This window comes from Heloderma suspectum, chromosome 3 (genome assembly GCF_057233095.1).
Source record: "Heloderma suspectum isolate Gila_16-S chromosome 3, 16-S_ref, whole genome shotgun sequence".
In the NCBI taxonomy this organism is placed as follows: domain Eukaryota; kingdom Metazoa; phylum Chordata; class Lepidosauria; order Squamata; family Helodermatidae; genus Heloderma; species Heloderma suspectum.
Window position 1 is genome coordinate 166,730,945 of NC_139460.1, and position 25,614 is coordinate 166,756,558.

The 25,614-nt window shown below is 45.5% G+C and overlaps 2 long non-coding RNA genes across 2 annotated transcripts in view; one reads left to right on the plus strand and one right to left on the minus strand.

Annotated features, from left to right (window-relative positions):
• Positions 1 to 25,614, minus strand: part of LOC146350394 (uncharacterized) — a 58,170-nt gene that overhangs the window by 28,813 nt on the left and 3,743 nt on the right. The window lies entirely within an intron of this gene.
• Positions 19,923 to 25,614, plus strand: part of LOC146350395 (uncharacterized) — a 29,121-nt gene continuing 23,429 nt past the window's right edge. Inside the window, exon 1 of the long non-coding RNA XR_014789273.1 lies at positions 19,923 to 20,357. This is a non-coding gene — a long non-coding RNA (uncharacterized LOC146350395). The remainder of the gene's footprint in view (positions 20,358 to 25,614) is intronic.

A 25,614-nucleotide genomic window follows, 5' to 3' on the forward strand; every position in this document is an offset into this window, starting at 1 on the left:
ACTGCAGGTACGCAAACGGCGGCGGCTACAGCCACCGCCATTTGCAGTCCCGGCAGAACGGAATTCGCGGCGGGAGGAACGGGGCGCCTCCCCCCGGCCAGAATTTCGGGGGGAGAAGGGGCGCCTCCCCCCCAGCCAAAATTTCAGGGGGAAGAGACGGGGCGCCTCCCCCCTGGCCAGAATTTTGGGGGGAGGGACGGAGCGCCTCCCCCCCACCGCGAATCAACTTTCGTCAAAGGTAAGGGACTTTCGTACATCCCTAGGCTACGTAAACATTTATGTAGCCTATCACGACTGACTGCAAGGACGCAAACGGTGGCGGCTATGGCCGCCACCATTTGCAGACCTGGCCTGCCAGGATTTGTGGCGGAGGGACGGGGTGCCTCCCCCCCGGCCACAATTTCAGGGGGAAAGGAGGGACAGGACGCCTCCCCCCTGGCCAGAATTAAGGGGGAAGGGATGGGGCGCCTCCCCCCTGGCCAGAATTTTGGGGGGAGGAACGGGGCGCCTCCTCATTTCGTCAAAAGGAAAGTGACTTTCGTCCATCCCTAGGCCGAATGCCAGTGCATTCTGCCCCCCAAACTCCGTGGCAGAACAGCCTGCCACCACCCCACCACCTCGCGGATCCCCCCCAGGTTGACACTTACCTGGGGTGGATGTTCCGGACGGCGGCAGCTCCAGCGGTGGCTTCAGCAGCAGCGGCAGCTGGTCTACTGACCGGCTGCCACCACCGCCACCATTTGCAGTCTGTTTCCCCCCCCCCATTCGTGGTAGGCTACATAAAGACTTACGTCGCCTATCATGTCTGGGTTAAAAAAAAATGCGTACGTAAATGGTGGCGGCTACAGCCGCCGCCATTTGCGTTCCTTATTTTTGGCCATCTTAGTCTACGTAAATATTTACGAAGACTAAGCGAAAATAAGGGGGAACGCAAATAACGGACGCTATTTGTGTTCCCCCTTATTTTCGCCGTCTTAGTCTACTTAAATATTTATGTAGACTAAGACGGTGAAAATAAAGGGGAACGCAAATAGCGTCCGCTACGCTATTTGCGTGCCCCTTTCTTGTCTTCGTCTTCATCTACATAAATATTTGCGTAGACTAAGACGGCCAAAAATAAGGAATGCAAATGGCGGCGGCCGTAGCCGCCGCCATTTGCATACACTTTTTTTTTTAAAAAAAACAGACGTGGGTTAAACCACCGCCGTTTGTGTCCCTGTTAGCCAGCGGCCGGATATCCAGCTGTTGGTGGAGCCGGCCAGCCGGCGGCTCCATGGAATCCCCACGGAGCGGAGCCGGCCGGCCAGGGTTCCAGGGGGGAGGTACAGAGTGCCTCCCCCCCCGTGGAAACTGGCAGAGCCAGGTAAGTGAAGTTTCATACACCCCTACCCTCCATGCACCCACACTTTTCCTGGGTCTTTCAGTCCCAAATCCAGATTGGGAGGATGGAGTGCCTGGGACCAGCAATGATGTTCCACATTGTCCTGGTCCTGTATTGCCTTGGACCAACATGAGATAGCCTTATCATAGAATCATAGAATAGTAGGTAGGGATGTCAGAGAATTTCTCCACGAATCTCGGGGAGGCTGAATGCCAGCGCATTCGGCCCCCCGAAATTGGTGGAGAAACGGTCTTCCACCCCCCTGCCCCCCCCCGGGACGGGACTTACCTTGGTCGAATGTCCCTGGCGGCGGCAGCTCTGGTGGCGGTTCGGCGGCGGCAGTGGCGGCGGCCAGTCTTCCAACCGGCTGCAGCCACCGCCATTTCCAAGTAAAACAAAACGTGATAGGCTATGTAAATCTTTACGTAGCCTATCACGGCTAGATTTTAAAAAAACACCGTGATAGGCTACATAAATGTTTACACAGCCTATCACGGCTGACTTTGGAAAAAAAACAAGCGTTGCCCTTATTTTTGCCATAGTCTACGAAACTGTTTACGTAGACTACACGTGCCAAATAAGGAACGCAAATGGCGGCGCCCATGGGCGCCGCCATTTGCGTACGCGGTTTTTTTTTTTTCAAAGTCAGCCGTGATAGGCTACGTAAAAATTTACGTAGCCTATCACGGCTGACTGCAGGGATGAAAATGCGTCCCGGTAGGAGACGAGGTTCACAGCTGGAGGGACGGGGTGCCTCCCCCCTGGCCAGAATTTTGGCGGGGAGGGATGGGGCGCCTCCCCCTCGCCCAGAATTTTTGGGGGAGGGACGGAGCGCCTCCCCCCTACCGCAAAGCAAGCGTCGGGATCAGGTAAGGGACTTTCGTCCATCCCTAATAGTAGGATCATGGCATCTGGCCCCATCACTTCCTGGCGTATAGAAGGGGAAGAAATGGAAGAAGTGACAGCTTTTATTTTCTTGGGCTCCAAGATCACCGCAGACGGTGACTGTAGCCACGAAATTAAAAGATGCTAGCTCCTTGGGAGGAAAGCTATGGCAAACCTACACAGCATAGTAAGAAGCAGAGACATCACCTTCCCAACAAAGGTTCGTATAATCGAAGCTATAGTTTTCACAGTAGCAATGTATGGCTGTGAGAGCTGGACTATAAGGAAGGCTGAGCGCCGAAGAACTGATGCTTTCAAACTGTGGTGCTGGAGAAGACTCTTACGAGTCCCCTGGACTGCCAGGAGGTCAAATCAGTCCATCCTAAAGGAACCCTGACTGCTCATTGGAAGGACAGATACTGAAGCTGAAGCTCAAATATTTTGGCCACCTAATGTGAAGAGAAAACTCCCTGGAAAAGACCCTGATGCTGGGAAAAATTGAAGGCAAAAGGAGAAGGGGACAGCAGAGGATGAGATGGCTAGATAGCATCACTGATGCAATGAATATGAATTTGAGCACACTCCGGGAGAGTACGAAACTTCCACTACAGATCTTGGGGAGGCCAAATGCCAGCGCATTCGCCCCCCCGAAATCAGTGGCAGAATGGCCCGCCACCCCCCCACCACTCCCCCCAGACGGGACTTACCTGGGGCGGATCTTCCTGGCGGCGGCGGCTCCAGCAGCAGCTCCGGTGGCGCTCCCACCGACTGGAGTGTGCTCAAGTTCATATTCATGAACACACTCCCGGAGTGTGCTCAAGTTCACATTCATTGCATCGGTGATGCTATCTAGCCATCTCATCCTCTGCCGTCCCCTTCTCCTTTTGCCTTCAGTCTTTCTCAGCATCAGGGTCTTTTCCAGAGAGTTTTCTTGTATCCAGTGTAAGTCCTACTTAAAGTAGATCCATTGAAATGAATGGCAGTTAAGTTAAATGAACCCATTGGATACAGCCCCAACCTGCTTCCTCCCAGGGCCTTTGTGATTTGATTGAAAGATTTTTTTTTTGTTGGGGGGGCAGGGGGTGGACTTTTGACCTAAAGTTTTAAGGAAGATGTTGCTGGCATGTGTGTCCCTGCTTTCTTGTTTTCACTTAAAATTTTCACTTATATTTGGTAGCTGGGCCTGACCTGCAAAATTTGTGAATCACCCACCTGATTGAAATCAACTATCCATACACTGTAGCCTGCCAACTGTTGGACAACTGCTCCCTCCCCCTCTGCCCTTGTTTTTTGCTGTCCCAGACAGGCATGAAAACTGTGGATTTATCGAAGTGTATTAAGGTTCTGATAGGTCACGAGCCAGTGGGCAACATTTGGCTGGCTGTGTGTCACGAAGCTGTCTAGGCCTAAGCTCAGTCCAAAAGAGAAAGACTCGCACATGTCAGGGGGGAGGAACAGGGGGGATCATACTCTTATTAATTTAAATTCAGAAATGTTCCTTGATTTTTGAGGGGAGATGGGGATAAGATTGTGAAGCAGAAATCTTGTTGAGTCTTATAGTGTCACAAAACTGTCTAAAATCATTGCTACACATGGTCACAATGGGGTGTGTTAAGGACAGCTGTCATGGTGGACTTTCAACTTTAATTGTAGTTGCTTTATTAGTCTTCAGTCAACCCGGAAGGATCCATTTTCCAGGCAACTATGCACAGAGTTAAAAACTGGCATGTCTTTGGCATTGATGCATCTCTCATTTTGCTGTTGTTAAGCCCTCCATTGTTTTTAATAGCTTTTCAGAGGCCTGTGGAATAGAGGGCTCAATTTCTCACTTAAAAAAAAAAATCAGTAATATCCCCCCAAAGACTACACAAAAGAGCCAGATTCACTTCTCAGTGAAAATCCTCTCCTCAGTCAAATTATAATATAGTGTGCACCATAATAAGAACAGTGTGCTGCTGCTGTTTTTCTCCCTTTTAAAACAATGTGTTTCTTCACTACAACCTGCAGCTTTTATTAGTCACAGCAAGAGAAGAGTCACACCAATTCTTTCAGCATTTAGTTGCCCATCATTTAATGGTTCTGAGGGCCTCATTGGCTGAGCACTTAATATGTCTGCAGGCACGCTATTAACTATGCACACAAAGGCAATTTCCGCCCCAGACATGCACAGAGGCGCACGCATGATTGCAGAGCCCAGCAGCAGCAATAACAGCTGCCTCTGGCTGTCAGCCATTGCTCGCTGTTACCTGCCAGATCCCCATATGGAAGACGGTGTGCAAAAGTAAACCACATGCAAAGAACATAACAGCATGCTAAAAATCTAAGCATGCTGCACATGCCGTCAGCCCGCATTTGGCCATCTCCACATGGTGTGCTAATGGCTGGAAATCCATGTCAGCCTTCAGCTGTGGCTGCCATGCCAGAGGCAATTATGAGAAGGACTCTCAGAAGGACAAATGCAGCAGCTTCAGGGATTTATCTGTATTGCAGTATTTTTCAAGTAGACTTCTGCACAATTGTACAACCTCCCACCTCAGGCACTTCTAGGATCTATAATGCTCCAAGTTAGGATAATGAATTAGTCCAGCTAGTTGTCATTGCATTTTGTAAGTGAAACTGAATTTTGTAACCCAGTGATTTCTATGGACGAGAATTAATCTACACCAGGGGTGGACAGAAGGTAGATCTGGATCAAATGGTAGATCACTGGGTTATCTACAGTAGATCAGCAAGGATTTCTGACTGCCAACTGTTAAACAGCAACAAAATGACTTCCAACCACCACCCAAAATTGTACTGCTAAACTGATGAAAGCTTGGGAAAACCAGGAGTGGATTTCTGTGTGGAAGGATGGTGAGCTCCATTCAGTTCTGATACTTGAAACGAATTCCTGGGCTCAGAATTCTTTAACCCTACAGGAATGACTTTTGCGCCAGGCTCCAGTCAGTAGATCTCAGGGTTGTAGTAAAACGTCTCCTGAGGCCTGCACACACGGCAACTGGTCTTCTTCCAGGGAGTCGCCTTTTTTAAAATGGCAACCTCCTGGAAGTTTTTAAAAATGGCAACTCCCTGAAAGAAGAGTCACAGTGCGTTCAGACCTCAGGAGATGGCAGCAGTGGCACAGTGGTGAGGAGAAGGTGGTGGCAGCGGAGAAGGCAGCTCAAGTAAGGAACTGGAGGCACCGGGGGGGGGGAGCTCGGAAGGGGCCCAAAGTGGCCCAAAGCGGCCCAAAGCAGCCTGCTTTGACCTGGGGTTCAGGCCTTGGGCCGAAGCGATACACAGCCCTAGTTATTTATATATAACATATAAAGGAATATGTGCACTCTAGGCTAAAAAATTAAAATTCTGCACCTTCACAAATGAACTTCTGCATCAGAAAAAAAAATGGGATTCTGTTCTGCAGTCTGTATAAATTATACAATGTATTTGCACAGTGTATTCTGTACTGTGTTGCATACTTCAGTCTGATTTTGGCAGGCATGGGGAAGGACAAGGAGCTAGGAAGGGCTCTGACTCAACCACCAACTGCTGGAAAATTTTATTCAGCCACCCTTTTGGCTTCTTGCCCAAATAATACTAATAATGCTTTAGGAAAACAAGCAAATTTCGAGAGATTTCTAAAATGCATCATTTGAAACAAAAGGAAGATTGTGCCCAAAAGGAGTTTAGATTCTGACAGTCACGGTAATGCTTTTCTAGTTCCATTCTGTGATTTGATGCAGATTGACATCCTTGGGTATGGGAGGTACTTAGCATGTTAGCTTTTTTTTTTTTTTGCCAAGTTTTACATTTGACTCTCACAGGACTGGTTCACACATTACACTTTACTCACTCTTCCTTGTGGTTTTCATCTCTGATGCCACAGTGCATCAGGCCTGAGGTAGGCAGACATTTCAAACAATGAAACATTTCTTGAAGGAGATAAAAACTCCAGCACTAGAAAACAGCTTAGCATTTTTTCAGAACTTTTCCCCCAAATGTAGCCATTTTTCCCCCTCTTCTGCCAGATATTCCTTTGCTCTAAGACCTACCAGCTTCTCATAGCATCATGTGCAGCAGGAATTCAAGTTTGTCTTCCCAAAGCAAGCCTGTACACAATTCCTGACCCGACAACTGAATCAGTAGCAGCTGGTGACTCCAGTTCCAGAATGGCTGTGATTCCATTCAGGGTTTTAGTTACCACCAACCAAAACTCTAATGGGCTATCCAAGGTCTGAACCCATTTTGGGGATCAGCACCCCGGATAGCACTTTTCAGCACCTTAGATAACACCATTACAGCTTTGGCTGGTGGCAACTAAAACAATGAATGGAATCACAGCCCCTCTGGAACTGGAGTCACCGGCCACCACTGAATTGAATGTGTGGCGGCCACCAACATTTAATAAAGTTCTACATCTTGTCTGTCTGGGACAGCAAAAACTGTTGGAGTTGTCAAGAATCTGGCAGACTTAATTCCATTAGGGGTAGAGCAGGAGCCCAATTCTGTCTGGGAATCTGGAGGAACCCCCGCTGCTCGCAGCCCCACGCCCTGCTTGCTGATCCCCTCTCTCGCTCGCCCATGCTTGGTGAGTAGCCCACATGCACACCAGTGGTCTTGTCGAGCTCCATGGTTGCCATTTTCGAAAAATAAAATGGTGATTGCAAAATGTGCATATTTGTGTATGCCCCAAAATGCACATTTTGTGAATGCACATATTCGCATATGTAGAGATGCGCATTTTGCAAATGTGCATAATTGTGTATCCATGAAAATGCACATTCTTGAAAAAATGCACATTTTCATGCATACGCAAATATACGTATTTGCAAAAATGTGCATTTTCATGCATATGTAAATATCTACATTTTTGTGATTGCAATTTTATTTTTCAAAAACTGGTGACCATGGTGGTGCTGGGCTGAGTGTGGGCTGCTTGCCAAGTGAGGGAGGGGCTTGAGCATGGTCTGGGGACTGGTGAGTGGGGACAGGGGCGGGGCAGGCTCCCAGAGAACCCAGATGGTGGTGGGTTTGCACATCCCTAAATTCCATACATGGGTGGTGGGCAGGGTTCAGCTTGATGGGTTACAATTTGTGCCAGCCAATTCTTTGCTAACTTTTATAGAAAGTACCACATAAAGTATCCCATTTCTGATCACTGTGTGTGCACACAATGCTGGACCAGGTAGCCCTTTGTTGTTATTCAGCATGGCTCTTTTTATGTCTTTATATCCTTACTTCAGAACAATAGATGTATGCAGCCTCCACCCCCTTCCCAATAAAACATTCAAGAGTCTTATCAGAACCATTTTTTTTCCTGTTTCCCTCCTATTTATGACAGATACTGAAGCTGAAGCTCAAATATTTTGGCCACCTAATGTGAAGAGAAAAGTCACTGGAAAAGACCCTGATGCTGAGAAAGATTGAAGGCAAAAGGAGAAGGGGACGGCAGAGGATGAGATGGCTAGATAGCATCACCAATGCAATGAATATGAACTTGAGCACGCTCCGGGAGAGAGCCGAGGACAGGAAGGCCTGGCGTGCTATGGTCCATGGGGTCACGAAGAGTCGGACACAACTTAACGACTGAACAACAACAACAAAATGTATGTATTGAATTTCTTAATCGCCCATCCGGCCAGTCACCTGGCCACTCTGGGCAATGTACAACAATACAACAGTTTTAAAACCATAACATTCTACTTTAAAACATCATATTTCTAAAAATACCCTAACCCACCCCAAATGCCTGCCTGAACAACCTCATTTTTAATGCGTGGCAGAAGCTCATTAAAGAGGGGACATGGCAGAGTTCCCTAGGGAGGGAGTTCCACAGAGTGGGGGCCACCACAGAGAAGGCCCTCTCCCTTGTCCTCACCAGCCTAGCTGTCCTGGCTGATGGGACAGAGAGAAGGCCATCCGAGGCTGATCTTGTTAAGCGGCCTGTCTGCTGTTGCTGGAGGCGCTCCTTACGACAGGCTGGGCCGGAACCATATAGTGTTTTAAAGGTCAAAAACAACACCTTGAATTTGGCCCGGAAAACAACTGGTAACCAGTGCAACTCCTTCAGCACTGCAGTGGTGTGATCACTAGGAATGTCAGAGAATTCCGCCACGGATCTTGGTGAGGCCGAATGCCAGTGCATTCGGCCCCCCAAACTCTGTGGCGGAATGGCCTGCCACCCCTGCGGATCCCCCCTGGGACGCGACTTACCTGGGGCGGATGTTCTGGGCGGCTCCGGCGGTGGCTGGTCTTCCAACTGGCTGCCACTGCCGCCATTTGCAGTCTTGTAAAACAAAAAAACAACAACAACGACGTGATAGGCTACGTAAAGATTTACGTAGCCTATCATGGCTGGGTTTAAAAAAAAATACGTAGGCTAAAACAGTGAATCAAAAAGGGATGCAAATAGCGCCCGCTACGCTATTTGCATTCCCCTTTATTTTCGCCGTCATAGTCTACGTAAATATTTACGTAGATTAAGATGGCCAAAAATAAGGAACGCAAATGGCGGCGGCTGTAGCCGCCGCCATTTGCATACGCGGTTTGTTTGTTTTTCCCAGAGCCCTCCGTGGCTGGAAATCTGGCTGCAGATGGCTCTGGCCTGGCTGGGCCTGGCCAGCTGCTCCGCGGAGCTGCCGTGGAGCACAGGCAGCCGTGGAGGATTCCGGGGGGGAGGAACGGAGCGCCTCCCCCCCTCGAGGCTTCCGGGAGGGAGGGACGGAATGCTTTCCCCCCCACCATCAACATAATCCATGGAAAGGTAAGTGACTTTTGTACATCCCTAGTGATCACGCCGGCGGCTGCCTTTAATCAGGCGAGCTGCCACGTTCTGCACCAGCTGCAGCTTCTGAACCATCTTCAATGGTAACCCCATGTAGAGTGCATTACAGTAGTTTGGATGAGAGAAGACCTCCTAATTCATCAGCTGCTTCAACGTGATAAAGAAGACCCCAAATCCACTTCATGTTTCACTTTTTGCCAAATGTTATAATAACATGGAGAATTTCACTTGTCTTATTAAAGTATTTCGGCTGCCCTCAGACACACTCTGATGGTTTACCTGGTAGGAATCCCGCTCAAACTTCACTTCAGATGAAATTTCAGCAGGAACTCCCCCCCTCCCCCCCCACACACACACTCAAGCCTCTTTCAAAACTTATCAAATTTATTGACAAAGTTCAATAACAGGGTCTTATGGAAAGGACCCTGCTGTACCAAGTTCCCAAGGGCCATTGGCACTGAAACCTTCAACGTGTTAGATCTCTTATATTGCATCTTCCTCTCTTTGGTCTCTCTGCAGAAAGGCAATTTGTTTTAGCCTACAACTCCCATCATCCCTCACCACTGGCTATGCTGATTAGGGCTGATGGGAATTGAACGCCAAAACATCTGGAGGGCCACAAGTGGCTCACCCCCAATGCAAGGTCCCTCCGTTTTTGTATTACGAGCTCTCTTTCTTTCACTTCTTTAGATTTTAAAAATGAGCAACTGACAGACTCCAGGTAAGGTTTGCAAACTGCCTGCTCATAATTTAATACGACATCTTTGTATCCCATTAATTGTTGAAGAGGTGGTGACAATGATCTTCCTCCATTATATGAAGCATCAGGATATCACAGCAATGCTATTGATCCCGCAGCATGGCTGGCACCATTTAAGTACATGCAAATCGGATATTATACTAACGGCTTCATGCAAGTATAGTGCTAAAAAGTGGGGGGAGCAGGGAAAATTCAGTCATATTTAAACAAAGTTCAACGGCAAAGATTGAAGCACTTGCTTAACTCTTCAGTTGCAATAGATGGAACTTTAAAATGCTTAAAGTGGGCTGGATTATTTTCCTGACTTTAATTTACCTAGATGTAATCAAGGCATATGAACATATCTGGGAAAAATAATAATTCAGTATTAATCTCCACTACTACTGTGGGGAGATCTCATTTCCCCAGCTCTTAAACCACAACATTTTGTCACTAGAAAAAGCGACTTCTTCACCACCTCTCAACTAGGGGTGGACGAAAGTCACTTACCTGTCGTCGAAGGCCGTTCGCAGTGGGGGGGAGGCGCTTCGCTGCTCCCCCCGCGAAGTTCAGGCCGGGGGGGGAGGCTTCCCGCCTCGCCCGGCCGAAATTCAGGCCGGGGGGGAGGCTTCCCGCCTCGCCCGGCCGCGAACGCGAAAGTAAAAAAAAAACAAAAAAAACGCCCCCTGATAGGCTACGTGACGATTCACGTAGCCTATCACGGCTAGATCTACAAAGTCAGCCATGATAGGCTACGTGAATCGTCACGTAGCCTATCACGGGTGACTTTAAAAAAAAAAAAGCGCGTAAAAAAAGCGCAAGTAGCGTTGCCCTTATTTTCGCCGTAGTCTACGTAAACATTTACGTAGACTACAGCCACCAAATAAGGAACAGGAATGGCGGCTCCCTATGGGGGCCGCCATTATCCGTACACTCTTTTTTAAGTCACCCGTGATAGGCTACGTGACGATTCACGTAGCCTATCACGGCTGACTTTGCAAATCTAGCCGTGATAGGCTACATGAATCGTCACGTAGCCTATCAGGGGGCGTTTTTTTTTTTTCTTTCATTACAATGGCGGCGGCGGCAGCCGGTCGAAAGACCGGCTGCTGCTCCTGCCTCGCTCGAACACCCGCTGAACCGCCGGCCGGACCAGCCACCGGGAGGGACATTCGCAAAAGGTAAGTCCCGTCCCGAGGGGGGGGTGCGGAGGATTTCTCCCCGAAACTTGTTCGGGGGGCTGAACACGTTGGCGCTCAGCCCCCCGAAGTTTCGGGGAGAAATTCTCCGCCATCCCTACTCTCAACAGAACATAATCTGTAATTACTAAAATTCAATCTTTTTTAAAATGTCTAAAATGGCTATTTTACTAGGCAAGATATGAAACTACACGTTACCAAGAGCATGGGGCTGACATCATCATGATTTGCGTTTCCCTATCTGTTCTCCACCTCCATGGTGGCTGGTGAGGCAATGTGCCAGATGAGCCCACCAGCTGCCATGAGGAGGGAAGGGCCTTTCCAACCATACCTTTCATTGCTGGGAGACAACAGGTGGAGATGGAGATACCGCAGCCAGTATTGAACAAGCACACAGCACACATGCAGGATAATTATCTCATCTGGGGCGTCTGTCCGCTCAGCAGCCATGCATTTGCATGGTGCATGCTGTGGCACCATCTTCTTCCACTGCCGCAGCCTAGCAATGAAGGGTGGGAAGGCCCCTCCTCCACTATTTATTTATTTATTTATTTATTTCTATACCGCCCAATAGCCGAAGCTCTCTGGGCGGTTCACAAAAATTAAAACCAAACAACACACAATAAAACAATTTAAAATATATAGAACATTAAAACCACAATATAACAATACAACCACAATAAAACCTAGCAGCAGTACAGGAGTTTAAAATACAGATTTAAAACAGCAAAGATAAAAATTTAGAAAGCTAAAATGCTAAAATGCCTGGGAAAATAAAAAGGTCTTCACCTGGCGCCGAAAGGAATACAATGTAGGTGCCAGGCGAACCCCACTGGGGAGCTCATTCCAGAGCCGGGGTGCCACAGCAGAAAAAGCCCTCCTCCTAGTAGCCACCCACCTCACTTCCTTTGGCAGGGGCTCACGGAGAAGGGCCGCTGATGATGATCTTAAGGTCCGGGCAGGCACATATGGGAGGAGGCGATCCTTCAGGTAACCTGGCCCCAAGCCGTTAAGGGCTTTGAATGTTAACACCAGCACTTTGAATCGGGCCCGGAAATGGACTGGCACACTATTGCCACACTATGATAACTGGTGGCTTTACCTCGTGGACTAGTGGTTCAGTTAATGCTCTTCCACATCAGTGGCTGCCACTGGGAGGGGGAAATGCACATCACCATGTGAAGTCAGGGCAAAGGGTTAGCTGAAGGAGACATGATGGAGGTGGGAGAATTCTTGGGAGTTAGCGTTTTCAACAGCGGCCGCATGTTCTTTTTGTTCCTTCCGGAAAGTATCCAAGCGGAATACTTAAGCTCTGCATTAATCTCTGCTTTGGGGAAAATCCCAACGAGATCCAGCAGGCTTTCCCCTCAGCAGAACAGTAGCCACAGACAGCTTTGTATGCTTTTCGTAGCCTGGTGCTAACGTGCCAATAAATATTAAAGTGTTAAATCTAACTCAAAGCATTTATACTAGGTGGCAAGCAAGATAAAGCATTTTAGTGCCTTATATCCTCTGTTCTCCATCTTTCCAGAGGTGTTTAGGGCTTCACGCCACTGGTTGCTTGATTTACTCTTCTTACCTATGGCTCAGCTGCTGAAATAGATCACTTTATTACGTTAGCTGGCGCTCCACTTCTAGGAGGAGGAAAACCTAGTCCTTCCAGCTGGCTCTTCCCCTAACGTTTATATGCAAGGACTTGCTGATGACCAAGATAATGAGATACTATAAACTATCCCTCTACATTTAGTGTTTTTCCATAGTGTAGACTTCCCTTTGAGCCTTCTGCTGGCACATTCCTAATTCTGCTTCATAGTTATTCCAATAATGCATGGAAAAGCAGGTACCTTTTAGGTTACCTATAAAATGTCTGCAATAATAATTGGAACTGAAATTCAAAGTGAACCTCTGAGTACAATTACGTGAACACGAGTGACCACACAATGTGTATGCATCCAGCATCAGCCCAAGGCTATTAATTTAATTCAAGGTCCGTATTAGTGATGGTGGTAGCACTCAAAGAAGTAAAATCACCTTGAACAGATGATATTTGAAATTCTGCCTCATGGAAAACCTGGCATAAATTCTACCATTATATTTTCTTTTCCTTAGGTAATATCCTACATCTGAAAGAGCTTTTCCCTTCCATTGTGCTAGCCACCATTTTCACTGTGCACACTGTAAATATATTTCTAAATTTCAACAGCACTTATTGTATGACTAATGCAATGGATAGAAGTCCCTGTGTCACATGTTGAGGACCTGCTCCACATAAATCCAGCCAACTTTTTAGAGCGATGAAAAGTGTCTCTGTTACTAATGGGTTTTCAATAATATTTAAATCTTATCGAAAACAACAAAAGCACAGACTGTCTTCAGAGCTATAAAATAAACCCTGGAAAAGGACCGAAGGAACAAAAAGCTAACACTGTGCCAAGCCTCCCCCTGCTAACTTGATGTGTTCAGTTATTTGTCCTTACTGGTATAATTACAAAACAATGAAAATGTGGACTGTCAAGCTAAACTATGCTACAGAAGCACGGGGGCGGGGGGACGACCACACCTTTGTTCCTAAGATCCTTCCAGAGTAAGGATGGAGCTGAGCCTGAGCCTAGTGAACTATTCACAAATGTGTATTTCCAAACCTCACCATCCTCCTCAAACACAGAAAGAAATACATATATACTAGCCTCCTTCATCCTTGTGCCCTCCATGTGTTTTGTACTACACCTCCCATCAACCCTGGCCATCAGCCACACAGACTCAGGCTGATAGGAGGTGTCATTCAAAACATCCAGAGAGCACAAAATTGGTGCATACAATATCAATATGTTGTGATTGGCAGGTAGTATGAGGACCATTGATTGGCCAGAAGAAGATAAATACTAGGAGCTTGGCCTTGCCTGGTCACTAAAGAAGAACCTCCTACCTGTTACACTCAAGACTCCAGGTCCTACTGAAGGCACAACTGCCACTCCATCTTGAACAATTGACTGCAATGACCCTAAAGAGTGGAGAACATCCACTCCAGTCTTCCTTCTGGAAGAGACTCCCACACCCCCAGCATGATGCTATCACCACCTACAGTATAGTTTGGTTCACTTGTATTTCCAGAATAAAGAAAACTAATATAACAGAGTGATAAAAGCAATACAGAGGGTGGTGTCCAGTGTTAATCCTACAAATCCCATTCATTTCAATGGATCTGCTTTAAGTAAGGCTAACATTGGACACAACCCAGAAGTGAATGATAAATATATGCCCAAATCCAAAACTTGGTGACTGTGTTAAGTTCACTTGAATGTGAAAACTGTTGTCCTACATTGGCTGCAGCAGACTCTGAGTGAAGGGGCTAACCAAGAAGCACAGTAATGAAGTAGCCAAAGGTTCTAGCACACAAGTTTCAGTCTGGTGGGTTCAGGTTAAGGCAGGAGTGGTCAAGCTAGCAGGCAGAGGCCAAAACACTGTTAGGAAGTCAGATATGTCACCCAATCCAGAAGCAGAGTCAAGAAGGAGTCCAAGGGTCAGTAGCATAGAGGGACAATCATACAAGGTCAAAAAATCAGAGTACAAGGCACTGGGGCTGATAGAATGATGTTGTTCCAGCACTGGCTAGGCAGACACTGAAGGCTTTTAACACCAGGGCCTGCTAAGCCCCACCCAGAGCCCAGCTGCAGTACATTAGAGATCTCTGGTCAGAGCCTTAATCATGAGGAGTCCCTTTCTACTAAGAAGTCCTTCTTTGCATGTGAGCACTCCTTCTCAGCTGGAACCCTACTGGCCTGTCGCTTGAGACAATGACACTCCTGGGGGCCAGAAGTGTCTCCTCAAAGGGAAAGTCCCCTTCACCTGACAGGGATGGACCTTCAGTCTTGCTTTAGCAGTATGGCTGCCTTGCTTTAGCAGTATGACCAATCAGAAGTAGTCATGGTTGAGCCCATTTAAAGCAACCCTGCCTTGAGTACAGTACCAGCACCTTGTTGAAACACCTGACCTTTAGCAGTGCATGATTGATTCATTACCAGTAGGGCAAAGAAGGAATTTTCAGTTCCCATCTAATACTGTCCACAGGAAGGAAGTTGGTTTTTGTTTATTTTATTTGCCTACCCTGCACTATTGTTTCTGTTGGGTTAAGAATTGGCTTGATTTGGTGTAAGGTTTTCCCTATGTAAAAAGGTTCCAAGTGGCAGATTCAGAGCAGGTGCAAGCAATGTCCACCAATACTGGACATTGGTAAGCACCCTGAGGCAGGGTGAGTTCAATATATGTTGTTGCCTGAGCCAAAGAATAAGATGATATCCCCTCCCATTCCAAGTAAAAAATTTGACTGGACAGGCAGTTGAACCTTTCTTCAATACTGACAATGTGACAACATCTTCCACCATGCCTGAAAGTAACATGCTCATTTAGGTGTCACAAGGTAGGCCATGTGGCACACTGTTGTCTCCTCTGACACCTTGCTGCTGCCTGCCTCCCAGTAATTGTTGCCTGAGGCAACCACCTCACTTTGCCTAATGGTAGGGCTGAAACTGCCCTAAGGCATTGATGTAGTGAAGACAGGATTACCCAAAACAGCCTGTTATGGCTTACTAGGAACTGATGGTCTCGTTTACTAGCTCAGGATCTGATGATGATGCTAACTGCGCCTCCTTTGCAGTAGTCTTGAACAGAAAATTCATCCCCCCTCTTACAAAGTTTGGGGTAGGAGATTAGGGGCAAAAACCCTCCCCAAAGGAAGGAAAGACTAAATCTTTGAGTGAAGAAGGAGGGGGCTAACTTACAGTTTTACAAGGCTGCAGAGGAATTTTTCTTCTGCTATGTCATCATATACCATAATTTACATAGCACATTCTGGACCATATTTGCACAGGAAAAGCAGCTCAGCTGCACACCAGCTTCCTGTTTCCCACAGTGGCCAACCAGATGTCAAAGGAAGATATGAGGGCAATAGCCCTCTCCAACTGCTGTTCCCAGGAACTGCTATTCAGAGGCCTGCTGCCTGGAGATAGCATATACTTATAGCCATCTTAACTACTAACGTAACCCTCCATTTATTTGTCTAATCCCCTTTCAAGCTATATAAATTGGTGGCCATCATTACATCTTAACTGTGTGCTTTGTGATACAGCATGAAGTACTTCCTTTTGTCTGTCTTGAATCTCCTACTATTCAGCTTCATTTGGATGAGCCCTGGTTCTAGCACTGTGAGAGAGGTAGAAAAGGATCTCTCTCTATCCACTTTCTCTACACCATACTTAATTTATATCAGGACATAGGGTTTGTGATTGTCCATGTTATGTGGGGGGAGGGGAGGGGAGGGGAGGGGAGGACTTCACACAGGGATGCCATTTTCAGTGATAGCCCCATGTCAGGCATAACATATAGTTCCATCCTAAGGTGACCATTGTGAATGATACTGCAGATGGATGTTATGTAAATAAAACTCTGAGAATGCTGAATGCCTGCCAACATTTGTCTGGTACAGTCTAATCTCCAACTGTTTCCTACAAGCCATCTCATTGGCTTTATACAATATTTGGACAATAATGGTCTTTAGCAGGAAGTGCTTACTGTGTTGAGAGCAGTGCCATACTAGCCTTGAAAATGTTTTCTGACTCACCAAAGGGGAAGGTAACTGAGAATTACACCTTTAATTTGCCTAGATAGTCCCAGGGCCATTTTACATGGGTCATAAACATATGTTAAGTTATGATCAAGCCATAGTGAAGTCCATTTATATGAATTACATGCCTGCAACAAGCTCCAGGCACACAAAATAATCCTCATTATGAGAGAAAACTGCAGCGCAGATCACACAGTAATAATAATTGTCTTGTAGAGACTGGCTTTCAAAAGATCCCTGTTTCTTCCTCCTTTGCTCCCAGCTTGTCCCATCAGAACATAATTCTTCCTAAGAAGCTGCCCTATTTACATAAGTTCCAGTTGTCTTTATTTACAAGGGACAGTGCCTATTTTTTTGGTTCCTTGTCCTTGGTAATTCACTGTCTCTGATCATATTTTTGCTTTTAGCAGTGGTGCCATCATGGTAGGACTTCAGGGCAGATCTCCAGGGCCCTACTGAGTAGAATGAACAGGAGGGCCCCCAAATCAGGGCTGGCTTTTGGGAGGAGATTGTTTTAGTGTGGGTATACACAATGCACTGGTGTTTCTATTTGATTTATCTATATCGGGGTGGGCAACATGTGGTGACTGTCGCCCCCACTTCCCTCAAAATTGTGGGGTTTTTTAACATAATATCATCCAAAGCAGCTATTTCGAAGCCTTTTTTACCCTTCTGGCGCTCTGTAGCTACTCAGAACACCATATATATATATATATATATATATATATATATATATGTGTGTGTGTGTATGTGTATATATATATACACACACACACACACAAACACATACATACAGCACACATACACATATGGTACAGCACACATACACACATATATATGGCACCATAGGGGGTAGGTGTGACCCATGGGGGGGGGGAAGGGCCCCTGGACCTCCCAAAAGTTTTCCACACCTGATCTATATAAAAATGTATAACCTGCCTTTCTAGGCTAAAATTCGGGAGGTGACCGAATCAAAACAGGGCTCTTGCGAAGTGAATTGAACCCATCTCAACACTTATAAGACAGAGAGCCTTTTTGTCTGAGGAGCAGGATAAACATACTTAAAATTAATTATGTTAATCTTTCCTTTTGTTTTTTGAACATAAAATGCTAGGACACTGCTTTCCTTTCTATCTCCCTCCAACCAATAGTAAATATTCCTGAATGTGTTTGAGTTGAAGCTCTTTTATGGCAAACGCAACACCATCCATTGGGAGATCACACATGGTATTAAACTTTCTTAACTTGTTAAGACAGGAAACCATTAGGGTAAGTTGACTGCACACCTTGCTGCAGCTTCCGAAGCAAAGACAACTGACAGAGAATAACCACCAGTAATCTGTCAATGCGGGCGGTGGGGAGAGAAGAAGCTTCTGTGTGAGAATCTGAACATTACGATTTGGCTTCTATGGGTTTTTTTTCTTTTTTTTACCTAGTGCAACACCCAAAAACACTGCTTTGTTTATCTTTACTTTTGTTCTCTGCCTACCTAAGAACCTGTGTGTTTCACATAAAGTTGCTGACAAATCCCAGGAATTACTGGATCCGCCACTACATGTTTGTCCCAATAATTCTAGGTGTAACCTGGATGACACCCAGTACAGCCTAACCCATTTAAGTCTCTTCCTCTTCTTGCACTCCATCTTAAGACTCTCACTATATGCAGACTTCATGACTTCCAACACCAAGTCAGCCTATTTTTTCTTCTTTCCCTAGCCCCAAACCTGCTTTTTGTAACATCTTGCCTGGTGAAGAGATCTGGAGATTTCCAAAGCTTGCCCATAATTTTGTGCATCTGTACTGGTCCTAAAAAAAGTGATGTTGCTTGATGGTAGATTTTGGAAATGTTAAGGATCTGCACAGCTTACTTTGTTTTGTTTTAAGTACCAGAGTGTTCCTATTTTCATCTGTGAAATGTTGAAGAGGGTGCATTTATCTGCCTACCCACCCAGCTGTCTGGGCACCCCCTATGGGCACTCCCACAAAAAAGATTGTTCTGTGTTAAGCTTTCATGGTGGGAAAAACTAAAAACAAAAACTTTGAAACTCAATACCATTTTTTTTCTGTTTACATAGCACTTATGATGTAGCAGCCATATTGGGGGTCAGACTAAGTAGCCTCATGCAGTCTCATGCTTCATGTTCTTGCTGAGCTCTTTCTCCCTTGAATATATTGTTGTAAGCTGACGAGACACAGGAATTCCTTATCTTGTCAAAGGTCATACAGTTGTATATCTTGTTCTCTGCTGTTCTCTGCTGTTCTCTCCTTATCATGGCTACCCTATAACCCAGTTCTTGTATTATAAACAATAGTGCTAAGAGAAGAAATGTTGAGGATTGCAACCCCATGCGGGAGGGGGAGGAGGAGCCGTTTCATATGTGTCACAATGTCTATAAAACCAATGTGCTAATGTAAATCGGGGCTTCTGGCTCTTTGGAAATGATTCCAGCCTTAAGCCCGCGCGTTAAAGAATCTATTTTTCCTTCACTCCGTGGTCTCTCTGACTCTGAGTTCTGCAACATAAATGGTGCCGTGACTCGGATGTGGCAGGCTCTGAGACAGAGAGGTGGCAGTTGCCTGCTCTTGATCGCCGCACCAGGAGGACGAGCTCGGCGCATGCCTCCCTTTCTTGGCGCCACCGACCTTTTTGTCGAGTGAATGGGAGAAAGCCTGCACCGGGATCGCCCAAACGGTAGTGAGCAGCAAGAGAACCTTGGGAAGCGGAGGAAGGAACTTGAGCCCTGCCTGTATCGCAGCTGCAATTGAGTTGAAACCCACATTGGAAGCCTTCAGGAGAAAGGCAAGTATATGGGAAAAAGAGGGCCCCGCCTTTAGGGAGAAAGGCCACTGGGCAGTAAAAAAGAGGGCCCCGCCTTATGAAGAAGGTCAGTGTTGGTGGTATACGTATACAAAAGAACCTACTCCTTGTGGGTAGAAGGGGGGCCTGATCACACCCCCGAGTGGGCGCCAGTACCCAGCACGCCAGTACTCAGTAGGAAGCTGAGGAAGCTGGGGAAGCCGTTTTCCGCTCTGGTAAAAAGTGGGAAAAGTGGGTGGCAGGGACATATGGATGCAGTGGAGAGAATGATGATTGTGTGAGTGGCTACTGCGGTTTCTGATGCATACCGTTGACCGTCCAGGTGCCCAGGCCAGTAGCAAAGTGTGTGGTATATAAAATCCTCTTGTGTCGGCCAGTGAGACCCCTTACTCACTGACCAATTCCCATTCCCTAATTGTGTCTGTCTTCAATTTAAGAGGGAGGCTATGGGTGGTGGGGGAAGCAAACCTTGCACCCCCTTGAGATGTATCTCAAACAAAGAAGGAAAAAGGTTTTTTTAAAAAGATTCAGAATAGAAAGAGAAAACAGCAAAAAGCTCAAGGTCGAGCTGAGAGGAAAAAAAAGAACAAGATCTGAGGCTGTTAATTAGAAAAATGTTGCAGGACAGTCTGGCTTTTAACAAAGCGTGGGAGCGTGAGAGTGTAAGGCCGAAGAAGTAGCTGTTAGCCTAGCGCGCCGAGAGAGGGGGGGCAGGAAAATTGCCCACAACGTTCTGAGTTGTGCAACGTCATCACCTCGCCTAATTGAGATGAAATCCCTAAGAAATGGAAACTGAAAATGAAGACCCAGAAGATGAAGGCAAAATAGAAAATAAAGGTGAAGAATCAGCCCCCGGAGCAGAGGCTAGACCCCTCTTCGAGTGAAAAGTGTGCCATAAGAATGTCCCAAAGCAGAATGAAGCGGAGAGACCATGTTGAAGATCTCTGTCAAGGTAACCGTGTTTAGCTTTGAACACTTTAATTCTAAAGTGTTAGAATTGCATAGAGCCTGTAGCTACTGACCATCGGCTATATGATTTCTGAAGAGCGTAACCATTAAGCTTTTGCCATGGGATTCCCTGCAATGAAGAAATCTCACTGATTTGAGTGTCCAGTGTTACACTGCCTAAGTGTGTGTGCTAAAGAGACCGAGAAACCAGACAGCATGTTCCTGGCCAAGCCAAAATCACGCTACTACCATGCTCCTGGAAGCTGCAATAAACTGTGTAAGCTGGGAGACCCAACCTGATTTAGAAGAAAAGAAGATACTGGAGCAACTGTCTTAAAAAACAATGAGATCTGTGTAGCTGGCTAGCTGACGCTGTCAGTGATGTTACAACTTTAAATTAAGACTGTTTTCCTGTTTGAGACCCCAGCGAAGAAAGCTGACCCAAGTTATTTGTTGCCCCTGCCAAAGCAAAGAGTTAATTGTTGCCCTGTTTTGAGCTTGGGATTTACAAATACAAACAAACTGAGAAGCTTGCCTTTGAAGTCCTGCAAATCACCCCACCGCCTCCCTGAAGATTAATGGCTGCCTGAAAAATGCAAGTATAAGGCGATGCCCATCACCCCCCAGCGTCCTGAGTTTCGGCACTCAGTGTTTCAGTGCTTTCGTCTACCAGGTTAGAAAAGAAAAAAAAAAAGAGTAAGTTTTTAAAATGTCTGTGAGAGAACCTGACAGAAGTAAAATAAAATTTACAGAGGAGTTGCCCAAGTTAAAGCATCATAGCTAGAGAGCTGAGCTGTGCCGCTCTGTTTAGACAGAGGCCTTGCTAAAATGTTAAAGGCCCTTGTCTGTCAGAAGGGGTGTAGGGCCACACTTTCCCTTTTTAAACTGATGCAAAAGTGGAGAGCCTTTGCTGGAAACATCGCATCTTCATTGCCCAGAGCCTTCACTGTTTGCCTCCATCATCATCTGGGCTTTTTAGAGACACTCTGCACATGGACTGAAATTTTAAATTGTCAAAGACTTGCCATAGACAGTTCTGTGAAGCTTTTGATAAACTTGAACTCTCATCGCTGTGGACCATGTGTCTGTGTTTGTAGTCAGCTCAGTGTACAGCAGGCTGAGTTTGATCTATAACTTTTAGATTTCCTTCTGCCAGAACTCATGCAGCATAGAGTTGCCGATGCAAAAATGGTGACCTAGAACTCTTTGCGTGTGTGGGTATGCCCGTTCCTTGATTTTAATGGGTCCTGAGCTTTCAGCCAGAAGACCAGTATGATTGCTGGATCTGCTCCATCATGCCTTACCATGCAAGAAGTGTTTTCCATTCACTGTATTAAATTGCAGAAAAAGTTTGTTGTGTATATTTTATGATTTCTTAAATATCATAAAATATATGTGATATTTGCAGATTAGTGTTAGTTGCAACTCCAAATGATACTAAGTGTGGTTCCCAATGGATGACAAGGAGAAAAGACAAAGTCAAGTAGAGAAAAGACAAAAGCAAGTAAAAAAGAAGGAATAGAGAAAGTAGCAGACAGATAGAGAAGAGAGAAAAAAAAAAGAAAAGGCAAGAGGCAAAGAAAAAACATTTATAAAAAAGAAGCGTGGCCATAGTTGCCCCCAGGGTAAATTAAAAGCAGCTGATTGTGCCTGGAGCTTATTACCTGGGGTAAAGTAGCCACAATAATGTAATAGTTCTTTAAAATGAAGAAAATGTAACTAGAAGGAGAAAAAGACCCTATCCCAAATGTGTGTCATTGGGACTAGTGTAAGGCAGAAAGGTTTAAGTAAGTAAGTTTAACTTGAAAAAGACAAATAAAGAGACAAGGCTGGTGCATGGAGCAGAAAGTTTTATGTAAAAAGTTTGAAACATGATCTGCAATACAGGCAGATCAGCAAAGAAAAAGAAAGCAAAAGAAAGAGAAAAAATTTGTCTTCCCATACTAATAAATAAAAGTGTTATCAAGCACTTTGGGAAGCGAAGTTGTTTACAGGAAGCTGTGCCTGAGAACCAAACACTTCTAGCCTATGCTGAAAATGCTTGCTAGTGTTGTGCTGCCTCATGGGTAACATGTATGGTATAAAAACCCATTTAGCCCAATAGCTTGTGGTTCAGAGAAGCTGTCTGATCCAACCATTAAGTACGCCTGCGTGCTGTAAGTTACCCAATAAAGTCTCCTTGTAAGTAACCCCCCCCCCCCCGCTGAAATCCCAAAACACAAGTGGGGCTAGAGCACCTCACCCAGTATCAAACCCTGCTGTTAAAAGCCATGAAAGCAGGTATGAAGAAGTCAGTTAATATGACCAAAGTGTCTAAAGTGCTGCAAGGTGCCACCGAGGCCCCAGAGCGTACTTGGAGCGTCTTTCAGATGCCTATCGCCAGTACACCCCCCTCAACCCAGAGGCCCAAGGAGACGTGGACGAAAGAAGAAAAAAAAGAAGACCCGGCAGAGGCAGAAGATTCTTAAAAAAGAACCAGTGTGCCCAGTGTAGACAAGATGGACATTAGTGGCATGAATGCCCAAATAAAATAAATCAAATACACAAAGGAAAAAACCAAAGGGGCCAGAATGGGCGAAGAGGGAGACAGCTGTGAGGGGCCGTGACATTGACTGTGAGGGGCCGTGACATTGACTTCATGATTGACACTAGAGCGGCATCAGGAGCAAGCAAATGTTAGCCTGAAAGAAAGAAAGAAAGAAAGAAAGAGTCAATGTGAGTCCATGTTCACAATAAAAGACATACAAGAGATGAGGGCATTTATGGATATTAAAAATAGGATTTGGGTTTAGAAACCCACTAAAATATGACCACTATTAGAGATTAGTGTGTGAGATTTTACTCTTTAGAACCCTAGGAAAGGGCCAGATATGTTGGTGCTCAAGGTGGAAAATCAGATGGTGCCCACATCTCTAATTGGTACCCAATCAAATGAGCTGTTCTTCTCCTATGCTCTTGTTCGGAACTGTTCTTATGCAGCTCCCATTCATTTTAATGGAGCTTATGGAGAACTGTCTCATGGACTGAGTCCCACGGGTCATATCTGTCTGTCTCCTATACTGTAGCCCTTAATGCAGGGCTTCCATCATTCCTCTCCATTGGCTATCCTGTCTAGGGTTGATGGGAATTGTAGGCCAAAACATCTGGAGGGCCACAAGTTGCCCTCCCCTGCCTTAATCAAATCAAACTGGGGGGGGGGGTCACAACATTCAACAGAATGATGAAAAAGACAAAAACAGTGGGCACAGGAAAAATGTATTTGTCTTTTACATTTACATTTTTCCTCAGGGAGATGGTCAACAACAGTAAACAACTTAATGATCTAATGCAGAGGTAGACAATGTGGTACCCTCCAGATGATTTGAACTAACTCCTATAATCTCAGTCCATTGGCTATCCTGGCTAGGGCTGATGGGAATTGCAGTCCAAATCTTTTGGAGGGCACTAGGTTGCCCAAGCTGATTTAATGCAATCTCCTCCAGCTTCCTTCAGAGCAGATGACTTTGTTCAACAGTCACATTCAAGAGAAAAACACAATTCTACTCCATTTTTGTTATGATAGCTTTACTATAACAGAAACTGAAGACTCCTGCCTTAGAGCATTAAGGTGAACATCATATCAATTGCATAGTTGTTGAGATTCTTATCATCCTTGAATTTTTCTTCTGTTGATATCTACATCAGGTGACTTTTCATTAGTTGATGCCTGGAAGCTGAATATGGAAAAGGCTTCTATTGAAAATCATTGCATTTGAGGTGACAGAATGTTCCCTTGGTGGGATTTGGACTGAGGTGGATCATTCACATTTACAAATCAGTGTAGAGTGTAGATGATTACAGGTATCATGTGTGAACCAGTAAGACAGTCAAACTCGTGCCCATTAAACTGTTAGGGTTTGGACTTTATACGGATGTGATGACTGTTTTAGAACATGGGCCAGCTCTAAAGTTTCCACCTCTTATGCCAGCTACATATCTTTACATTTCCCAATTTCACATGGGGGAAGGTAGATGTAATTCTTCTTGCCATTCCCTCTCTGATCCTGTAATCTGCTCCCCACCCCCCACCCCCACCTTGAGGGGCTCACCTGGAGACGTGTTTGCCACTGCAGATGTGAGAAAAGGGAGATTAAAGGACTGGGAACAGAATGAGCAGGAGGAATGACCGCTGCTCTTTCTTGCTGTCCATTGGTAAGAGGTAGCAACTCAAGCCAGCTCAAAGAACTTGAATTTGTTCCTGCCACTTTAAGGTATACTTCAAAAATGTGCTACACATTTAATCTCCATAACTTCCACTATCAGATCAAATGAGAATTAACAGACTGCTCAATTTGCTCGACTTGCTTTGTCCTAAGCTTTTTTTATTAGTCTTTCCATGGAAGAAATTGTATGGATATAGAAACCTCTTAATCAAGAAGTCTTTTAACTTTCCAAATGTTCTGGCTTCCAGGAAATATGATTTGCAGATGCTAATGATGCTCTGATTTTATCATGGAGGTGTCTTTTTTCTTTTTTTAAAAAAAGTTTCTCTTTTGTATGCCCTCCTTTAAATTTATGGCAATAAATATCCCTCACAGTATGTTAACTTTTATTCTTCACATACTCACCATAATCAAGCAATGTCAGATCATAACTCACTTTATTCAGTATGCTTTACAAGGTTGTATCTTTTGACTGCCAACAGTCCTTGTAATCAGAAAAGGGGTATGTATGGATCTGATAAAATAAGGATCTTGAAAATTCTCCAGATGCACTAGAATTTGCCTAATGAAAACTGTGAAGGCAATTAGCTCCTGGATAGGGATGTGTACATGTGAGGTTTCAGGCCTCTCCTGTTTTAGTTCTCCACTGTCCCTGGCAAGTAGGGAGTATGGCAATCGAGTAGAGAGCAGAGCTTGCAGGCTAAGGATGGGTGAGAAATTTGTTGGGTTCACATTTTAATGCAAAATTACCCTATCTGCATCTCCTGGAACCAAATATGGTACAGAACACAATTTGAGGTTGGAAATCTATAAGTGATTTCCAAGTGCATTCCACAAAGCAAAAAAAAAAAAAGTGTTTGGCAATATGTGTGTATTTGAAAATGCATACATTTCTAAAATGCACACAAACACGCTTTAGTCAATGGGTTTATGCATTAAAAAATACACACGTTGGTAAAACACACACAAAAATATATACACATTTCTTTGCTGGGTGGGTGGGTGGGTGGGTGGGGGAAAGCCTCACATGAAACTGGGATGGAATGAGCTTGTTGGTGG